The sequence below is a fragment of the Triturus cristatus genome, chromosome 12 (genome assembly GCF_964204655.1).
Source record: "Triturus cristatus chromosome 12, aTriCri1.1, whole genome shotgun sequence".
Taxonomy (NCBI): Eukaryota; Metazoa; Chordata; class Amphibia; order Caudata; family Salamandridae; genus Triturus; species Triturus cristatus.
In genome coordinates this window covers 600,257,102-600,275,885 of record NC_140595.1, presented here as the reverse complement: position 1 = coordinate 600,275,885, position 18,784 = coordinate 600,257,102, and the positions used below count along the sequence as shown (strand labels likewise).

The following is an 18,784-nucleotide window of genomic DNA, read 5'->3' as shown; positions in this document are numbered from 1 at the left end:
AGAGTGAGGTAGTGAGATAGAGAGAGTGAACTAGTGAGTTAGAAAGAGAGAGTGGAGTTGTGAGGTAGTGAGAGAGTGATGTAGTGAAAGTTTTGAGAGAGTGTGTTGTGATATAGTGAGGTAGTGAGAGTGAGATAGAAATAGATAGTGATGTAGTGATAGAGAGTGAGGTAGTGAGATAGAGAGAGAGTGAAGTTTTTAAGTAGTGTGTTAGAGTGAGAAATAGTTACTGTTGTAGTGATATTGTGTTGCTGTGAGAAAGAGAGAGTTGAGTAGTGAGTTAGAGAGTAAGGTAGAGAGTTAGTGAGAGAGAGTGTAGTATAGTGAGAGATAGTGAGGTAGTGAGAGATAGTGAGGTAGTGAGAGAGAGAGTTAGGGAGAGAGAGTGACGTAGTGAGAGAGCCAACCCCACACACATACAGAACCACCCACACAGAGCCACACACATACAAAGTGTATCCCCCAGACATACATACAGAGCCACACATACAGAGTCAGCCAGACACAGATAGAGAGCTATCCACACAAATATTCAGAGCTACAGACATCCACATACAGAGCCACTGACTTACACATACAGAGCTAGCTAGAGACATAGAGTCACTTAACACACATACCGAGCTAGCCACATAAAGATACTGAGCCATCTATACACACACAGAGGCACCTATGCACTTGTTGAGCTACACATACACTGAGACACGCACAGCTACACACATAGAACCACACAGACATACACAGACTTACACATACTGAGCCACACACACACAGAGCCACCAACACATACAGAGCCACACACGGTAGTCAAAGAACCAGATACACATCTGAAATAGAAAAAAAAGGCACATTAAAAGAATATAAAGGCAAAATAGCTTACGCACAACAGCAAGACGATCCTCACAATAAGACGCGACAAACAAAGAAATGGCGGACACAAATAAAAGTAAAAATGAGTTACCTGTAAAGGCAAAGCTGTCCATTCACGACGGGCAAAGCGGTCCATGCAGGAACGAAGACGCCCAGACAGAGGGCACACCTGCAAAGTAAAAAAAAATACACATTAGTACAAAATCAGAAAAAATGGCTTACCTAGAAGATTGTTTCCTAATGTCCTCGATGCACAAGAGCAAGATGATCCTCAGGAGCACATGATATGAAAACAGAAATGGCGGACACAGAAAAAAAAAAAAGTTACCTGCAATCAAAGAGAAGTTACCAGCCAAAGCAGTCTATGGCCGTCGAGACGGTGAAGTTGGGAAATAACAAGGAAAGTACACAGAAACGAAAAAAACTGTTTAAAACAAAAATCAATGACATTAGAAGCAAAAAGCATTCTAAATAAGATAACAAAATGTCGCACTTACTTGTATACCTTCCGTGAAGATATCCCCAACTGCCGTTTACTTAAAATACGTGCCCCACCCTGACGTATCCAAATCATGAAAGGCAGCGAAAAGCACATTCGACAAATATCGAAACAATTCTAAAAAATTTTAAGGATAATTTTTTTTGAACCGCTAAATATTTTTTAAGAACAGAAAAAACATTATAAAATATAACAAACCACAAACTCTATCTAGTTTTCTTTTTTAAAGAAAGAACTTACCTGAATGTCGCGGTAGACGGACGTGTATTCTCCAAGTCACAGCACCACATAAGTCACAAGTCACAGCACCACATAAACATCTTAAATAGAAAAAAAAAAAAGGAACATTAAAAGAATATTAAGGAAAAATCGCTTACGCACAAGAGCAAGACGATCTTCACAATAAGACGCGACAAACAAAGAAATGGCGGACACAACTAAAAGTCAAAATGGGTTACCTGTAAACGCAAAGCTATCCATTCACGACGGGCAAAGCTGTCCATGCAGGAACGAAGACGTCAAGACACGGGGCACACCTACAAAGTAAAAAAAAATACACATTAGTACAAAATCAGACAAAATTGCATTACCTATAAGATTGTATACTAATATCCGCGACGCACAAGAGCAAGACGATCATCACGGGCAGACGAGACGACCAAACAGACAAAAAATGGCTTACCTGGAGCATAGTTTCGTCATGCCCTCGACGCACAACAGCAAGACGATCCTCAGGAGCAGAACGTAGACGCCAGGACACGGGGCACACCTACAAAGTCACAATAAAAAATACACATTAATACAAAATCAGACAAAATGCATTACCTATATGATTGTGTAATAATGTCCGCGACGCACAACAGCAAGACGACCCTCAGGAACAGAACGTAGACGCCACGACACGGGGCACACCTAGAAAGTCCCCAAAAAAATACACATTAGTACAAACACAGAAAAATTGCATTACCTATAAGATTGTATACTATTGTCCGCGACGCAAAAGAAAAAGACGATCATCGGGGGCACACGAGACGAACAAACAGACAAAATGGCTTACCTGGAGCATAGTTTCGTCATGGCCTCGACGCACAACAGCAAGACGATCCTCATGGGGCACACGATACGTACACAGAAATGGCGGACACAGAAAACCCCCAAAAAAGTTAGCTACAATCAAAGAGAAGTTACCGGGCAAAGCAGTCTATGGCCGACGGGACGGTGAAGTTGGAAAATAACACAGAAGGTACACAAAAACGTAGAAAGCAGTTAAAAACAAAAATCAATGACATTTCCAAGACACAGGGCACACCTACAAAGTCAAAAAAAATACACATTAGTACAAAATCAGACAAAATGGCTTACCTAGAAGATGGTTTCCTAATGTCCTCGACGCACAAGAGCAAGATGATCCTCAGGAGCACACGATACGAACACAGAAATGGCGGACACAGAAAACAAAAAAAAAAATGACCTGCAATCAAAGAGAAGTTACCGGGCAAAGCAGTCTATGGCCGACGAGACGGTGCTTACACACAAGAGCAAGACGATCCTCACAATAAGACGCGACAAACAAAGAAATGGCGGACACAAATAAAAGTCAAGATGGGTTACCTGTAAACGCAAAGCTGTCCATTCACGACGGGCAAAGCGGTCCATGCAGGAACGAAGACGCGGGGCACACCTACAAAGTCCAAAAAAATACACATTAGTACAAAATCAGACAAAATGGCTTACCTAGACGATTATTTCCTAATGTCCTCGACGCACAAGAGCAAGACGATCCTCAGGAGCACACGATACGAACAAAGAAATGGCGGACACAGAAAACAAAAACAAAAAAGTTACCTGCATTACCTATAAGATTGTGTACTAATGTCCGCGACGCACAAGAGCAAGACGATCATCAGGGGCAGACGAGACGAACAAACAGACAAAATGGCTTACCTGGAGCATAGTTTCGTCATGCCCTCGACGCACAACAGCAAGACAATCCTCAGGAGCAGAACGTAGACGCCAGGACACGGGGCACACCTACAAAGTCAATCCAAAAAAACAGACACAAGACAAAACACGGGAAGCTTCAAAACTTTTTCGGCTTCGAGGGCGTGTTCCTGCTGTTCTAAAAAGGGCGTGGCTAAAAAGTGAAAAGAACAGCACGGAACACGCCCCTGAATCTGAAAAAGACGGAGCCTATTTGGAGGGACGGCTCTCTCCTCCAATGGCTGGCCTCCGTTTAGGAAGCCAGCCAATGGAGGAGAGGCAAAAAGAGAGGCGGGCTAAATAGCCACTCTAAGCATCATAAGATCTCCGGACTTCAGGTTCTGCCTTCCGCAGACCGGACGGTCCCTCGACCTAAAAAAGAAGTGGGAGGACGCTGACGTCACAACAGCAAGTGATGTCACGAAAGGTGGCTTGCACCATCAGACTCATTGCCTCCCCTCGCTCACCCCTTAGATGCCATTGCATCAGAGAAGCCAGCGCGTGAGCAGCGTTCTGAATGAGCTCCAATCTCGCCCCAGAGAGGCCAAAGAGTAAATGTGTGGCTCCATTTGCTCCTGTAATCGAGCTCCCGTTAAAATAAGTGAGGGGACGCCGTCCACCCGCCTGGTTACCCCGACTCGAGCCCTGCAGTCACCCTTCACCAGTGCCCCTCATCGCTCCACAGCCCCTCCAACTACCTCCTCCTCAGATTCCCTCACTGCCACCCTCCACCAGTGCCCCTCATTGCTCCGTAGCCCCTCTCTCATATGCATTTGTTGTTTAGCGCTACTCATATCAGTGTAGTGTGTCAGCACTTTACACCACGAACACATTATACAGAGACACTGAATCATACAAGTATGTAAATCAGTCTACAGGGAATGTCACATAAGCCAATGAGGATTACAAGGTGTAGGAATCACATGTCATCCATACTGGTGGGCAGTATATTTTGAGAGGGTTTGATCTGGGGAAACAAAACCTTAGGATTTAAAAGAGTATTCCATGGGGGTCAGCTTTACTGATAAAAATGTATCTCTGCCCAAACATACTCATTTTAGCAACATTAGAATGATGAAAGACTGAGGAAGTTCTAACTATATCCCAAAACAAAAAAACTATACCATTCATGTTTGTATGCAGCTCTTTGGTGACAGTTCATTGGTCACTGTCCTATGTTACGATTGTAACTTCTGAACTGCAAGTAACAGGGGGATCTCTGTGACAAAGGCAGTAACCCACTGAGCTTCCACACAAAATACAGTTCATCTGCATTTAAAAACTACTAACAGACAAATTATTGCTCTCCAGCGGATCATTAATCACCAGCGTTATTGGGACATTTGTTATTGTCTTATTGTTGTTCTGCATCAGCCATGATAATGATAAAAACTGTTTAAATGAAGCGCACACGAAGTACGTGTCCTGCTGGGCCTGCGCATATTTTTAAAAGAAAAATAAATAGTCACACATTCTCTTACCTACTACTCCATTAGTCAAACTTTGTGTCACAGCCTGATGTGATAAGCAGCTGCAGGGGTCAGGAAAGGTGATTAGGAATAAACAAACTTATTTTCTCCTGCACTGCATAGAAAACGAATTATCCACGCAGCAGACTGACTGTCCCAGGCCACAATTGGGTCCTCACGAGAGTGCGTAGTGGTGAAGCGCGTGACGCGTCACCGCTACGTTCTCATCGCGAGGGCCGGGCAAAAATGTAGCCCAGGGCCGTCATTGGTAGCGCTGGCGCGCGCTCTTCAAGATTGACGGCCCTGGAGCAGGCTGGGTAGGGACCAACCAACAACAGTCAACAACGTAATCGGGCAGATGACAATGATTGCAGTAGCAGGCGCTGACGCACTGGCGTACTCAGCACTACAACCAAGTAGGTCAGGTGCGCGCAGTGCGCAGCGCGCTGCTGGCACTTAAACTTTTAAACGGGACGCCCGGCCGCGCGCGGCGTTGCGGCCGCGGCGGACTTTATAATTTATTTAGTGACACTGTGTCCCTAAATAAATTATTAAGGCCGCCGCAACGGGCCACCAGTGCCGAGCGGCCGCCCTAAATTTAGTGCCGCCTGGGGCGGTCCGCCCCCCCCTAGCTACGCGCCTAACGCTAAGCAAGCACACTTAATAAATATTTAGATATATATACTTTAGGGGAATAAGGAATGAGTGCCTGGTGGCTCAATGAGGCTGATTTCCTTGCATGCTACGTATAAATGTGAATATAAAGCCACGTTACTTTGCCACGGTTTGTCTTTTACAGGTATACTGGTGGGCTACAACAAAAATAGACAGTGCACAAGGAGGGAGTCTGCGTCAAAGTTACTATAAAAAGCATGGCAGTGCAGCCATAAAATGGGTTGAAATGCACAGGAACACATGGGTGAAGAGAAAAGCATTAGCACAATAAAAGCTTATCTTACCTTTGCTGTGTTATATTCTTGCAGTTTAAATAACGTGAACTCAAACCCCAAGGTATTACTGCACTTACATGAGCAGCAGTTACATTACACAAGCTCACGTTTTGTTTTTTTGGACATAGGGAGGTTAAGTGATTTCCCAGAATCACAGGATGTTGAGCCAATGCCAAGACTCAAACCCGGATCCCAGTTCCAAAGTTGGCAGCTCTGGCCCTAACGCCACACCCTCTCATTCGTTAAATTCGCCTGGCTCCCCTGTTGGCTCAGGGTCACTTACTGAAGGTGTTAGTATTGTTCTTCATTAGCATAACAAGGCTTTCTAAAGCAGCATTAGGCAGGCCTCCCATGCTCTGATGCAGCTCTTCCCTGCTATTTACTGAAACAAACACTGTTTTTTCATGGAAACCTCTCTTCAGCAAAGACTGGTCCATTGAAATGCATTCATGACTTAGAATTGTTTGTGGCGCGCGCTCTTTTTATAACTTGTGCGCGGTGAGAAAACAAGGAACTATGCACAGCAGTTTTATAAAGACATTCATCGTCCCATTCTTCTTTGTTGATAATAATGAGAAATGTGATCACATGCAGAGCACTGCTGCAGCGTTAAACCAGCAAGTGGCCATCTGAAAACACTATAGCCATATCCTCCGAAGGACATTAGCTTAAGGTTAGTTAGTGCCCAGTCAACAAAAAAATGCAACTGCTACTCCCAGAATGCAATATACTCTTGGTCAGTGGTTCACAAACTTTCTAGAATCACAACCCACTTTTTAGAACAACAAACTCTCGTGATCCACCTACCTTTAATGGACAAGAGGCATGTGATAGCGTATTGTCATTTACAGACCCTACCTTTCCCTTTGAAATGGCCAGTACATTTGTACAGATGTACAGTTTTATAGATAAAACTATATAGCACATAAATGATAATGTTTGGAAATCGGGTTTGTGTGAATAATTATCATCTGTGCATCACCAAGTGTCTTGATTTGTTTCAATCTTATTAAAATCTTTGCTTCCAGAACACTATAGAATTACAAAAAAATGCTTAAACATTTGCTTTCCTAACTGCTGGATTTATACAGTTCATTTACTGGTATTTACATTTTATTGCGTATTGCAAAAAACAACATCCTTCATTGTCACATAATTCACTGTAAAAACTCCTCTAAATTTGCAGTCAGAGAAAGAAAAGCAAACACCAATCTCCCTGTTAACAAAAAAGTAGCCGGACATTGAATTTTGTCTTTGAATTACCAGCAAATGTGACAAGTTAAACACAGAATTTGCAGACAGCTTTATTTATTGCTCCGACTTTTGCGACCCATCAAAAATCAGCTTCGGTAGCAACCCACGGTTTGGTAAACACTGCTCTCTACCAAAAAGCCTGGACTAGCCCATGGTGTCAGGCACGCGTAATAGCTCAAAGCTGCTGACGCCAAGAGAGTGCCATCACCAGAGGTGCATAACTAGTGCCTTAATCAGCTTGTGGGCGCTTCTGGTGATGAGGGTGCAATGTCACACACAGCTCAGACCGTACAGTGCCCAATAAAGGGACAAGCACTGCAGCCCAGCCTAAACAGTGTCACTGCAGTCCACTGGTAAGTCCCTGATCTGATGTCACCGTGCATGCATTGAGCAAGATGTAAACAAGACTGTGTGAATCGCACCTTGATAACTGCATGAGGCAGCACTGAGCATTCATGTATTACTGCTAGATCCCTGCTAGAGCTGGACTTAGGAAAGTCTGACAAAAATGGGGTGACCCTGTGTCCCTCAGAACCTGGGTATATCGTAATAAACAAAAAATGGTTTTGTCAGGTTATCGGTTACTTCTGTTAGTGCACTAATTTTCGCATATGTTATTTTTATTATAATATTTGTATCTCAAAAGCCTAGACACTGAAAATATTTCCACAAATAATAAGGCACATGACTCAAATTGATGTCTACTGCATATGTTTTATCAGAAATATATAATTCATATATTTTACACATATGATCATGGCTGCCAACACAGGTGAAATATTGCAAGTAAAAGGTGGCCAAGTGACATGAGTGCTCAGTGGCGTGCAATATATACATGGTGGTGAAAATTATGTACATGTGGGTGGTCGGCCAGATAGCGTTGGGGAATACAATGACTCTGCTGGCTGATGATGATTCTTAGTTTGTGCAGAGCCTTGGTCAATCTAGGCCTTGTGAGGTCGTCGACATTTCAACCCAATCAATGCTCCTTTCGGTAGTCAAAAGCGGGTCTTCATCAGGACAGAACGGGGGGGGGGGGGGGTGGACAGCCCTAAAAGGCCCAGAGGTGAAATCAATTCGGCCCAGGCTGACATTGCAGCGGCGTTACAGGACAGATGCCTGTACACCGACGTCCAGCTTTGAATTGCCCGTGCTTAAACTGTCCAAGATCATCACCGCCTGGGCCGAATTGATTCCACCACCAGGTTTCGTTCCAGGATTTACTCTGGTCCTTTTAGGGCTGTCCACCCCTCCCCGTTCTGTCCTGATGAAGACCAGCTTTTGACTACCGAAAGGAGCAGTTTTGGACTAAGGATCACTGTAGGGCATAGAGAGACTGTCCACAGTCAGCTCATAATAAGAGTGATGATCTCATGGCCTTGGGGTGATGCGAGAAATATTACTAAATGCGTTTGTTTTAACCATGATGCGTAACACTTGGCAGGGTTGGTACTTGTAGCTCAAAATTAAGGTTCTGCCCCTGGACATCAGCGGTTAAAAGCTGTCATTGTTACCATCTGAGCCTAGCAACCCCTGCCCTGGAACCCCTGAAAAAAGTCCCATGGGTGGTGGTAGCACAGGGATCAGATAATTCTAGTTCCAGTTAATGCTAATAGTGGTGAATGTGGTTAATGAGCCCAGTTTTCTCGCGCACAAACTTGTGTTTTCCATGTATAGCTCCTGCAGGGCACATTCTAGGGGCTGCAGATGCTCAGCCCTCAGGGTTCTCAGCTGGTTGTACCTCAGGTCATCCAAGCGCACACTCTTCAGGCCGGTGAATGTCTGGGGGGTCAATGCTTTCAGTTTGATTGGCGAAGAGGTAGAGGACAAAAAGCAGATCCAGGCCTTGGAAACTGGACTTGGTCAGCATGTCAATGTTGTGATGAACAAGGTAAATAGAGGAGACATCAGCTGGGAAACCTGGAAGAAAACAGATGTCAGATCACATCAGATCAGCTGTCATAAACATATGCACCAACAACACCAAGACACATGGTTACTCAGCCTCAGCAGTCTGTAGCTAAAACCGGAAACAACATACAAACTGCACTGATCATACCTAGCATAGACCAACCCATGGAAAATGAAAACTTGCCAGGTCTGGTCCACACTTACTCTCATGAAAAAACTGTGCTTAAACAAGCAGTGTCAAAGCCAATACATCACACCTGTGCAAGGGCAATTGGCTTTGCCAATGTGTTTTAGCCATGTTGTACACCAATGTGGCTCGCTGTTTAGCATGGCTAATATTTTTAGCATTGAGGAGAGTGGTGTGGAGTGCAGTGGTGTAAAGAGGAGTAGGGTGGCATAGAGTGGAGTGTTGAGTTTGTCGTGGAGTGGTGTAGAGAGGTGTGAATTAGAGTGGAGTGTCGTGAAGTAGAGTGGAGTGCCTTAGAGTGGAGGGGCACAGAGTGGCGTAGCATGGAGTGGTGTAAAGTGTGATAAAGTGAAAGAAGTGTCGTAGAGTGGAGCGGCGTCGTGTGGAATGGCGTAGAGTCCTGTGGAGTGGCATGGCATGGTTTGGAGTGGTGTGGTGTAGAGTGGAGTGTCATCGAGTAGTGATTTGTACAGTGTTGTAGAGGGTCTAAGAGTGTTGTAGAGTGGAGTAGAGCATTGTAGAGTGCTGTGGAGGGTCTTATAGTGGAGGGTTATAGAGTGGAGTGGCGTACAGAGTGGTAGAGTTGTGGAAGAATGTCGCAGATTAGAGTGGACTAGAGTGTTGTGTTGTGGAGAGTCATAGAGTGGCCTAGAGTGGAGTGGCATTCAGTGGAGAGGAATAGAATGGAAAGGAGTAGAGTGGCAGAGAGTGGAGTAGAGTATTGTGGCAGTAGAGTGACATAGACTGTCATTTTGTCAGGCCATTTCAAATAGTTTTGCCAGTTTAGGAACCAAGTGGCCAGGGAAGGTCTGAAACAAATCTGCACGGTGCTATCCAGTAGCTAGAGCATTCCCTGCAGACACATTTAGTAATGTCCCCCTGATTTCCTGTTCCAAAATAGGGAATTGCAACATATCTGACTTATGCAGAAGGCGACCAGGGCAGCATTAAACTTGATAGAAACAGAACAAAATCTTCATTATTTGGTGCCTCAATGTTTGTGAAAATATTTTTGTAATAGTGGTAAAAGGCTGCATTGATATTTTCGTGTACATTATTTGTGATACCAGTGGTATTTGGGTATCTGGTCGATGCTGCTAACTTAGCCATGCCAACAGTCTGCCAACTTTATCAGCCTCATTGTCAATCTGGCCATAGAAGTAGTATATAACGTAAATATCTGAGTCTCTCCATTAACACAACATGATTTTTTTAATTTTAATTTTTTATTTTATTGCTTTGTTAAATAACTTTTACAGAAATGTACAGAAACCCAATACAGTACATAATTACATTGGCTGGCCGAAAGACGAATCAACGGTAATCTTATACAGTACATTTGTATATGCCATACAGAGTAAATAACATATCCAGGGGTTATAAGCAGAGACAAGCATTGCTATGCACACCCCAAAAGGATACAGTCATATCAAGCCGACATGAGCTGCTCCCCTGCCCGACTATATTACATGCCCGTACGCAGCAGGCTAGATCATATCATACATCAGCTCCTAATAGACCTAACTTCATTTAGGCTCGCCAGTTTCTTTTCCCACGAGGTATTGCTGGTATAAACCCCAAAAGCCTGTGGGCCGACTCTGCGGGGGAGGAGTTCACTATAGGTGTCTGATTGGGTGTTGCAATACAGCATATCCCTCTCCCATTCAGCTGTTGTCGGGATCGGGCACGTGGCCCAGCGCATAGCAAGAAGCAGTCCTATATCCACCAGTCGTCTGGCCTGTTTACATATGTTTTTACTGTTACAAAGTAGAGCAAGCGGTGGATCTGGAGCCAGCGAAAGGCTTGTGATCTTGTTTATTGTACAGAACACCTTGTCCCAGAATTCAGCAATCCGGGAGTGCAGCCAGGCCACATGTAGAAACACCGCCTCTTCCTCTCCACAGCGCGGGCAAGCGGACATCTCTCGCAGGCCGTATCGCTTCAGTCTTTCTGGGGTGTAGTAAACCCTATTAAGGAATTTAAAATGGATAAGTCGATGTTTGCCATTAGGTGAGATAGGCTTAGTCAGCTCTCAGCAGTATCTCCAGACACCATCGTCAATAATCATGTCTGGAATAACATCTGGGGGAGTGAGAAGGGGTTAGCAGCGACTGCCTCAATATGTAAGTCTGGCAAGTTCTGCGACTCTTGAATCCAGTATCGGGCATGCGAGCTTTGCGCCACTCTGTACAACAGATCCAAGTCAGGCGCATTAAGACCACCCAGTGGGTAGGGCAAAGTCAATGTATCGCACTTGACCCTTGGTTGTTTCCCAGCCCAGGAAAGTTTAATAAGTAATGAGCAGAAAACTGCCAATGTCTGACTGGGGAGAATCATCGGGATATTCAAAAACAAGAACAAAAATCTTGGGAGTACAATCATTTTCATTAATGAAATGCGCCCTATCAGCGAGAGGCAGGCGGATCCACCTCGTTACCTCCTCCTCCAGTTTAGCAATAGCCCTCTCATAATTCTAGGAGAAAACTACATTAGGGTCAGTATGCACCTGTATGCCCAGGTATCGTACCGACTCCGTGGTCCATTACAAAGGGAAGTCAAACTCCACAGGAATCATGGCTGGCGTTAACGGAAAAATAATAGATTTTGACCAGTTGACCTTAAGGCCCAATATAGCCCCAAAATTCACGACCTCTGTAAGCGCCGGTGTCAGATTTTGCCCTGGGTTCCGGACATTTAAAAGCATGTCATCCGCATAGGCATAAATAATCAGCTGGTATTTATGGAATCACAGCCCTCTGTGTCTGTGGTACTCCCTCAAAGCACAGGCCAAAGGTGCAACCTCCATGGCGTAGAGCAGAGGCGACAATGGGCACCCCTGCCTGGTACCCCTGGATATTGTAATGTTAGGAGTTACCATATTGCCAACCCTAACCCTGGCCACCGGAGCGCTGTACAAGACCCCCACTAAGCACAGAAAAACATCTCCCACTCCAAAACGTCTGAGCACTGCCCTCATAAATGCCCACTCCACAGAGTCAAATGCTTTTTCTGCATCCAAAAAGAACACAGCTGCTTTGACCTCTGGGTTGATGTTTTGGATAGCTCCAAAAACTGCCCCGGAACAGAACCAGCCTCTTCAGGCCCTACCAGAATTGGCATGAGGGGGGCCAAACTATTTGCCAGTATTTTGGCAAACAGTTTAGTATCTACATTTAGTAGTGATAAAGGCCTACAGGAGGAGCATTCATTTGCCGGTTTTCCTGGCTTAAGAATAGCAATTATCAGGACCTCCCCTCATAGTAGGTGACATCCTATTCGCCTTTACCATCTCCTCATATAAGGTGACTGAGTACGGTATTAGTAAGTCCGCAAATATTTTATAAAAGGTTACAGTCAGACCGTCGGAGCCCGGGGCGCTGCCATCTCTCATTGACTGCAGAGTTCTGCAGATCTCACCAGGCTCGCCATAAGGTGCTCTCTATGCGAGTTAGTGAGCCATGTTAGTTGGATATGCTCCAAATAGTCTTTTATGCTCACCTCATTCGGATCTAATCTTGAACTATACAATCCAGTATAGTATCTACTAAATCTCTCCGCAATGAGCGCCGTTTCATGACTTGGACTCCCATCTTCTCCCAGTATCTCGGTCATAGTGCTAGATTCCCTTTTGCGACGCTGCATAGCTGCTAGTACCGCACCAGGGCGCTCTCCCTTGCCGTACGCTCTAGCTGTGGCGTACTTGCCCATGTTTCACTTTGCTATCTGCTGTCTCATGATATTATACTAAAGTAACTTTAATTTCCTCGAGCGTATGCAGCTCTCCCCTTTGTTGGTAAGCTTGCTGTAGTCCCGCTAGTCTCTTTTCCAAAGCAGAAAGTCTATCTCTAATCGATCTAAGGACCCCTGAATGTTTAGATATTGCCACCCCTCTAATAAAAACTTTAAATGTTTCCCAGATTGTAGTAAACTTGTCCACTGAGCCTATATTGTTTGCAAAGAACTCTTCAGTGGAGGAAGCTAGGTCAGCCTTAAATACTGGGTCCAATAAAGAGTATGGGGGAAACCTCCAAGTAAAGGGTGCGCCTGGGTAAAGTCAGGTCTAGAAGGATAGGGGAGTGGCCTGAGTAAGTGCGAGGGAGTGGCACACAGTCACTTACATTAGAACAGAGCGATTTGGAGACAAGCCAGAAGTCAATCCTAGTATGAATGTCGTGGGGAGCAGAGTATCGACAGAACCCTGAGGTGTCAGGAGAGCGCCAGCACCAAACATCCAGCAGGCCTAACTGCTCAGTAGTGTCATTTATAACTCTGGCTGCTACCGAAGGCTTCTGAGGCAGGCCCTTAGAGCGATCTCGGGCCGGATCCAGCATGCAATTGAAGTCGCCGCCCCAGATCAGTGGTAGATCAGGCCCTGTGAGGACGTGTGAAGCTACTATATGTTAGAAGAGAGGGTCGTCATAGTCCGGGCTATATACTTTAACTATTTTGATATTCAGCATCTAGAGATGACAAATCTACCACCTGGATCCACATCCAGTTCCTGTATATTAATTCCAGATTTTGAATAGCCCACGTGAGAACACCCCTAGCATGTGAAGTGAACCCTGCTGCATCAAAATTGCCCTACAGCCGTCTAAGTGTAAGCATATTGCTATTGGGGGCTAAATGTGTTTCCTGAATGAGCACTACGTCAACTTGATGGGGCTTGAGGTATGCCAACCCAGCATGTTTTTCTCTAACCTGAAGTAGGCATGCCTCTTGGTTGGGGTTGACTCTAGCAACCTGTTGCAGTTCACCCCTATGTGGTTGCTTACTGTTACCTTCCGGGCTCCCACAATCCCATGATATGTAGAGTTTTTCTGTTGCCTTTAGATTTACCCATGCAGCTACAGTAGGGGCACTCTGCTCCAAGTAGACAGGGTACTATTAGTTTGTTGACACACCGTACTGTTAACATGTACTTTTTCTTTACATCAAGGAGTACCACTGTCCACTCTTCATGTCTGCGAAAGAGACTTTGTAGTGTATATTGATCAGTCATAGTAGATTATACAAACAGCAGAGATATTCACCACTTTGACTACTTTAAGTGCATTAGATTTTGGGCAACACCCTTTCCATTATCACAACCACATTCTGTGGCTGTTGATCATAGGTTGGGGCATAAAAGACCACAGGACAATGGAGAGTACAGAATTACACCATCTGAACTACAACTCTCAGAGTCAGTCATACAGCCACAGTAGGGATGTTCCTCACAGGTACACTTCCTGGTTGTTAGTGGCAGACAGTGTTATTAACACAATACATTTGCAAGGGCAAGGTATCTGGCAACATCAGCGGTTGTGACTGTTCATATTTCCTAGTGTTCACAACTGGCTATTCGCTCCCTCAACTTTTGTTGTTTTCTTCCAATTCTCTACCCTCTGTCTTGTTTTGTTTCCTTATTTGTGGTCTACCTGTTACCTGCATTTCACCATCATGTGTTAGTTGTCATCCTTACACCATGCTTATTTCTTACCTGTGCTGCAGTGGTTTTCCGTCTATGTTTGTTTCCCCAACAGGGCGCCTGGTATATGCCCGTGAACTAGTTACAGCTCATCTACTGCTTGCACCTGGTAAGCTTATTGTAAAATAGTAAAAATAAGATATCCTGGTACAGGTTGAGATGAGAGAGAAGGAAGTTTATTGTAGAGGAAATAAGATCCCATCCACCAAGTTCAATCTGTCAGGTGCAACTGACTCATCTCCACATCAGAGTATTCCATCACCATGGAGCTACTTCAACAACAACAACTCCCCAGTACATAATCCTTAAAGAAGTACTACAAGTATGTACAAGGTAAATATATAAATATGTACATTACTACACATCTTCCTCCCACAGACTGAAGGAACAAAAATATTAAGAAACACAGAAGAAAACAACAGATTAATCTCTAACGTAGTCATTGAATTTTGATGGAAGTTTTACAATCCTTTTACCCTTTTCTCTCAAAGGACTAGAAAGAGACTTGTTACCTGACTCAACAGTGGTTTCATCCACTTTCCTGTTTACCATATTTTTATTAACAACCACTACCCTATTAAGGTTCCAAATCCTAGAATCTTCCGTTTTGATTGCATTAGATTTTATTTTTTTTACTTTGTGATTCATTTTAAATATTTCAGAAGACTTCCGTCCTGGAGGTGCCCTAATCATTACTAAGTCTCCTACATTGACAAGAGTTCTCTTTACAGCTTTCCTTTTGTCAAACCATAGCTTGCGATCAATAATTTTGTCTGCCTCTCGTTTTCTCCATGATCCAAAAGAAGACATAACTCTATTTCTTTTTCCCACCTTTTCATTCACCCAGAAAGGCATGATGAAAGTATTGGGATGCCTGTTTTTTAGAAGGAGAAATGGTGTACAACCAGTGGTTGCATGAGGCGTAACTCTATACATTTCTACAACTTTATCAACCCCTTCCTTCCAATCTACATTATTTTGTTTGGATAGGGAAATGGATTCTTTAAGAACTCGCACAAACCTTTCTACCATTCCATTACTTTCCAGATGATATAAAGAACAACGCTTATGTTTAATAGAACACTTGTCTAGGAACTCCCCCATTTCTTTGGAAACAAATTGCACTCCATTATCCATAAGAAGATATCCAGGGAGACCTTCTCTAGTGAAAACCTCTTTAAGGAAAGATATGACATGCTTAGAGTCAATGCTTTTTGTGATTTTAATTTCGGGCCACCTTGAAAACAAATCAATAAGAACAAATAAATAAACCTCACCATCTTTACCTTTGATAGGCCCTAATATAGCAAGAGCTAATTCCTCCCAAGGCGCATTTGGTTTATCCCTTATGACCATAGGTTGCACTCTTGGTTTGAAACATTTCTCACTTAGCGTGCAAGGAATACATTCTCGCACTAATCTCTCAATGTCTAAGTCCATCCCAGCCCACCAATAGTTGAGTCTAATGCTCTCTTTGGTTTTAGAAATGCCTTGATGAGCTAAAGTGATTAACTCTTCACGAAGACACCTAGGGGGAATCAATCTGGTGCCACGAAACATCAATCCATCAGACATAGATAACTTTCCCCTCACATTCCAGTACTTCTCTGAAACACCTTGACCTTTCTTAACCCATCCATCTTTAAGGAAGGAGGACAACTCTAAAAGTTCTATGTCAGTTCTACACTCTTCTCTCCACTTATCTTCTTTAATGCCACCACACTCTATAGCACACACCCATTCAAACTCCGCCTCTTCTTCTTGGTCAACGCAATCATCATCTTGTTTAACCAATCTGGACAAAGCATCAGCAGTATAATTACGTACTCCTGGTAAATATTCCACCTTAAAATTGTATCCTTCCAAGTCAACGACCCATCTTGAAATCCTGCTCGAGATAGCATCCGTTCCTTTTCTATTAAAAACTTCAACCAAGGGTTTGTAATCAGTACGAACCACAAATTTAATACCCCACAATAAATTCTTTAGCTTCTTCATAGCCCAATGAACAGCTAACGCCTCCTTCTCTATCACTGAGTAGCGAGATTCAGCTCCCCTGAGACTTCTTGACAGGAAAAGAATGACTTCTGTTTCACCCCCACTCTCTTGTTGTAAAACAGCACCCAACCCTTTCATACTGCATCTGTAACTAAAACTGATTTGGCTGCAGGGTCAAAACTCCCTAATCTGGGTGTCTCTTTTAGGTACTCCTTAATACTGGTAAATTCTGCTTCACATTCCTTGCTCCATACGAATTCTACGCCTTTGCAAAGAAGAGTACGCATGTGAACACACTTTTCAGCAAAGCCTTTAACAAACTTGCTGTAATACTCCGCCATCCCAAAAAATTTCATGAGGTCCTCTTTACTTTTAGGTGATGCCAGATTTTCTATAGATTTAACCAAGTCACTCTGGGGTTGTATACCCTTACCAGATATTGTGTGTCCCAAGTAATCGATAGAAGACTTCCTAAACTTGCATTTGTCAATCCTAACAGTGAGATTGTGTAACCTAAACCTCTCCAAGACCTCCTTAACTCTTAGATCATGCTCCACCTCATCTTTCCCATAAATCAAAACATCGTCCTGGTAAATCTTTACACCTTTCTGACCTTTTAAGACCCGCTCCAGTGCCCTCTGAAAAACCGAGGCTGCGGAAACAAGCCCAAATGGTAGACGCCTGAATCTGAAAGTTCCAAAAGGAGTGATGAAAGAAGTGTAGACTAGAACCCTCTTCTAATTTAATCTGGTGGTAAGCCGATTTAAGATCGACTGTGGAAAATACTTTTGCTCCTTTTAGTAGCATGAGCATGTCTGAAATTTTTGGAAGAGGATATTTGTCAACCACCACCTGTTTATTAAGTTCTCTGAGATCAATGCATAGACGGAGACTTCCGTCCGATTTTCGGGCAACTGGAGCCAACCACTGTGTTCCTTCTACCTTCTCTATTATACCTTTTAATTTTAATTTCTCCAGTTGATCTTTCATCTCCTCTCTAACTGACAAAGGGACCCCCCACACTTTGCTGGCAAAAGGAACAGCTCCAGGTTTTAGTTTGATCTTATGAATGTAATCGTTAAGACAGCCTAATTCCTCTTTGAAAACGTTCGGAAAAGAATCCTTCAACTTCAATGAGTATTCATCACCATAAGATTGTAAATCAATTTTATTTATGTTGAAATTCTCCTTTAATAGAATAGGTGGATCACTATTTGGGTCTAACATTACCCCTAGGTCTTTTTGATGTAACCAGCTCAATAAACTATCTCCTTTAAATGAAAGATACACCTTTCCGGATATGTACCTACCCTTATATTCAATTAGACCATTAAAGTAACCCATTAATTTATTGGCTCCCCACCATAAGAATAGGGGTTTATGTCCGTCTTCAATAATTGTATCGTATCCATTAAATGGTGCTCATAGAACTTTTTAGAAACAATAGTAATCTTAGCACCGGAATCAAAAAGAACACCTGTTCTACAATGCTCCACCACAATTTCGTCTATGGGACCTTTCTTTTTGTCATTAGAAACTTGAGAGGCAATCTGTCCAAAATCTATGTCTGAGTTGGAGGCACTGTCACTTTCATCATTCGTGCATATCATATTGACTTTTGAATTACCTTTTTTTAATCTACAAGAGGATGAAAAGTGCCCGATCTTTTTGCATATATTACATTTTGCCTTGAGTACAGGACACTTCCTATCATTGGCTAGGTGATTGGGATTCCCACACCTATAGCATTTAAAATTGAAATCCTGATCCTTAGATGCAAACGAAAACTTCTTTTCAGAACTGAAATTTTTAGATTTCTTATCGTTCTTATCTTTGCTACCTACATTTTCCTTTCCTTGCACCTTTACCACTTGAACCTTTTCACTTTTACTCTCATTCTTGGTTATCACTTCTACACATTTAACTGAATGTTCAATTTGTTTTGCAATAACTAAAACCTCTTCAAGGGTAGGGTCATCCTTCTGCAATATGTCATCTCTTACTTTTTGTACGTTGCACCCTAGCATAAATTGGTCTCTTATTCTTTCCTCTAATAGGCCTCCGAATTTGCAAGATGATCCTAATTTTCTGAGAGCAGTGACATAATTCTCCACTGATTCTCCTTCATTTTGAGTACGTCTACCAAAATGACAACGCTCAAGAATGGTGCTAACTTTAGGTAAATAATGACAATCTAAT

General features: G+C 43.3%; 2 long non-coding RNA genes across 2 annotated transcripts in view; both read right to left on the bottom strand.

Annotated features, from left to right (window-relative positions):
- The window catches only part of LOC146776352 (uncharacterized), a 38,872-nt gene extending 35,079 nt beyond the window's left edge, over positions 1-3,793 (bottom strand). Inside the window, exons 1-5 of the long non-coding RNA XR_014972415.1 lie at positions 2,978-3,793; positions 2,049-2,135; positions 1,825-1,902; positions 1,607-1,686; positions 959-1,036 (exon numbers count right to left, since the gene is read on the bottom strand). This is a non-coding gene — a long non-coding RNA (uncharacterized LOC146776352). The remainder of the gene's footprint in view (positions 1-958; positions 1,037-1,606; positions 1,687-1,824; positions 1,903-2,048; positions 2,136-2,977) is intronic.
- A 3,920-nt stretch (positions 3,794-7,713) lies between these two features.
- Positions 7,714-18,784, bottom strand: part of LOC146776351 (uncharacterized) — a 37,186-nt gene continuing 26,115 nt past the window's right edge. Inside the window, exon 2 of the long non-coding RNA XR_014972169.1 lies at positions 7,714-8,939. This is a non-coding gene — a long non-coding RNA (uncharacterized LOC146776351). The remainder of the gene's footprint in view (positions 8,940-18,784) is intronic.